This window comes from Chenopodium album, chromosome 3 (assembly GCF_948465745.1).
Source record: "Chenopodium album chromosome 3, dcCheAlbu1.1, whole genome shotgun sequence".
Lineage (NCBI taxonomy): Eukaryota > Viridiplantae > Streptophyta > Magnoliopsida > Caryophyllales > Amaranthaceae > Chenopodium > Chenopodium album.
In genome coordinates, this window is record NC_137836.1 from 12,070,098 (window position 1) to 12,073,554 (window position 3,457).

A 3,457-nucleotide genomic window follows, 5' to 3' on the forward strand; every position below is an offset into this window, starting at 1 on the left:
TTACCTACTCTAACGGGGACATCATCTAAAACACCTAAGGGGTATTTGAAAGAACGGTCGACCATTTGTAGAGTTATATTGGTAGCTTTTAATTTACCCATATTCAACTTAGAACACACAGATGATGGCATGACGCTAACACTAGCACCCAAATCACATAATGCATTATCAATCAAGAGATTGCCAATATGACAAGGGATAGAAAAACTACCCGGATCTTTTAATTTAGGTGGAGACTTATTTTGAAGTACGGCACTACACTCTGCAGTGAAAGCTACTGTCTCTACCTCACTAATAGACCTTTTTCTCATCAAAATTTCTTTCATAAATTTTGCATATGAGGGGATTTGTGTGATCAATTCAGTAAAGGGAACTGTTACCTTCAAATCTTTTACCACCTCCAGGAACTTACCAAACTGCTTATCCAAGTTTGTCTTCAATTGACGATTGGGGAAAGGAAGTTTGATGATTGGCTTTGGAGCATTCTTATCTTTGTCTGGAGTAGCTACCCTCTCTGGAGTTTTACCCTGCAATGTAGAATTAGATATGTTAGTATTATCCTGTAGCCCTACAGGGCTATCAACTACATTGTTTGGTTTAATGGAATCAAGATTAGCATTATTTAATAAAATAGGTTCATCAACTCTGGGCATAGAGGGCCCTTCATAGTTTGAACCACTCCTTAGAGTAATTGCAAATGCTTGATTTGTAGGCCTAGTCGGCTGTGCCGGTAGAGCTCCCTGTTGGCGTGCTTGTAGAGTAGCGGAGAGTTGCGCAATTTGATTATCTACAATTTTATTATGCGCTAGAATTTGATCAATTGTCGCATCCCTGCTCTCCATGTGCTTTTGCATATTGACCAACATTGCTCTAATTTCCCCCAAAGAAGGGTCGGAAGATGAGGGGGGTTGTTGTGGTTGATTCTTCTGGCTAGCATTGGGATGATAGTATTTCTGCTGCTGTTGCTGTGGCACCTGTGGTTCTCGTAGTGGTGGATTATGAACATTAGTGCTCCGGTAGGAAAGGTATGGATGATTCCGATACCCAGGATTGTAAGTGTTGGAGTATGGGTTATTCTGCCTATAAGCTTGGAAGGCATTAACTTGCTCCACGGAACTCCTGCAATCCTGCTCCCAATGACCTACAATACCACAATTTTCACAGAAAGCCTCATTAGAATTATTATTAATCGCAGAAACATTGGCTACATTGGCAGTGCTCAGATTATCTAATTTTTGGCAAATAGAGGTCAGTTGAGCTTGCAAAAAGGATACAGAGTCGACACTATGTTTCCCCTTATTAGAAAATCCTCTGAGATTCCCATATTGGGAATTGTGTATCGCCATATCTTCAATAACATGACCTGCATCATCAACATTAAGATTCATAAATCTCCCACTAGCTGCAGAGTCTAAAATTATTCTAGAAGAATTTCCAATGCCGTTATAAAAGGCTTGGATTAACTGCCATTGCGCTAAATTATGGTGAGGGCATTCTCTTTGTAAGTCCTTGAACCTCTCCCAAGCCTCACATAAAGACTCGTCGGCTTCTTCGGCAAAGTTCTGAATTGCACTCCGTAATACTGATGTTCTCTCTGCAGGATAATACTTATTATAGAAATTCAAAACAAGAGTTTCCCAGTCAGTTATACCGAGTGTAGTTCTATTTAAGCCATTAAACCACAATTTAGCTTTTCCAGTTAAAGAGAAGGGAAAGAGAATCTCCCTGATTTGGTCTTGAGTGACCCCGGCTTGTCTGATGGTGTTGCAATATTGACAATAGTCGGCAATGTGAAGATTCGGGTCTTCACCCTTTGCTCCACTGAATTGCTTCCTCTCTATCATCGTTATAAATTAAGGTTTAATTTCAAATTGAACCCCATCAAGAGTCGGAGTAGGGGTGAGATGTGGAAAATCCGTAAGCTTTTGTTGTGAATAATCACTAAGCTTCTTTGGAGCCGCCATCTCTGATTCTATGTCTGATGATGTCTCTGAATTGCTAGAATCAGTTGGAGGATTGCGGTGATTATTTTTATTATCACCAGAATCCGCCAGGATTTGCTTATAGAAGTTTTTCTGTCTATGGAAGGAACGTTCGATCTCAGGATCGAATGGGATGTAACCTGATCTGGAACACCTGGGCATAAACAAAAACTAGAAGCAAATATGAGATTTTTCTCAGAGAACTAACGCTCTCTGAGACAAAAGAGAAATAATCTAGACTACAAAAACAATCAGAAATAAAAATAAAACCGTTTCCTCGGCAACGGCGCCAAATTTTGACAGGGTAGAGTCGTATCCTCTAATAAAAAATAATTACCTAAATCACTAACTACAGTAGATAGGGAAGTAGGGTCGATCTCCACATGGAAACAGGTCTTTTTAATTCTAATTAATTATTATAATCTAAATTATTTAAGTAACTAATATTTATAATTAAGTAAGAAACTAAACTACTAAGGTTGAGAATAGGAAGAAAACAATATATGAAAGGATCTAGGGCATAGGTTCACTAATAAATAATATTCCGGGATAGAACGAAGTAATTAATAATTAACAATGCATAGATAACATGATTAACAGGCTCTCGCAATTTATTAATCAACATAGATCTAACAGGCTCTCGCAATTTACTAGATCTAAGTTCTTATTGAAAATAACCTTTAATATCAAATTAACATCTGCTCGATTCATCAATTTAATATTGCTATACTTTTACAAGCCGCAATGTAAACATTAAAACAATCCAATAAGAAATTATCATGCAATACCAATAATCAATAATAGTCAATCATCAATGCATCAATTAGCCAGATTGTAAAGGGCTCTCGCTACTTATTACAATCACACAATTAATTTATCGGTATTAAATCTCATCTCTCGAATCTTGACTTAACCATTTATAAATTAACTTGCCTATTGAAACTAGACCTAAACATTAATTCTCATCTCTCGATTCTTGAATCAATATTGTCAAACTCATGCATAAAAGATAGGCCTAATCTAGTCACAGAGCATTCAATCAATCAATAGGAAATTAATCTAGCATTGATAATCAACAACAATAATTTACCCCTTCATATTATTTATTAGATCCCCATAAACCCTAGAAATTAAACTACTCACACATATTAAAAACTAAACTAATCAAAGTAATAAAATAAATCATAATGAGAGGGATAAAATAAATAACTAAGATTAAGGAGAAGAAATCGTTACCAAAATAAATCTGGGATTAATGAAAGAAATTAAGAACAAAGGTTTAGAGAGAGAAACTAAGTAGAGAGAGAGAGAGTCTATGAGAGAAGGATTATCCGTCAAATTAAGCGTCCTAAAAACTTACTTAAACAAAACTAAAAACTACTCCTAATTAGATACTAATTGCTCGACAAAAGAGCCTTTCCAGAAACACGCGCCCGATCGGGCTAGAGACCGCCCGATCGGGCCCGCCTTTTTCT

At 36.9% G+C, this 3,457-nt stretch overlaps 1 non-coding gene across 1 annotated transcript; it reads left to right on the forward strand.

Annotated features, from left to right (window-relative positions):
- Positions 1 to 1,476: 1,476 nt before the first annotated feature.
- Positions 1,477 to 1,583, forward strand: LOC145625996 (small nucleolar RNA R71). The gene has a single exon (XR_014110884.1). It is a non-coding gene; the product is annotated as a small nucleolar RNA R71 (small nucleolar RNA).
- The last annotated feature ends 1,874 nt before the right edge of the window (positions 1,584 to 3,457 follow it).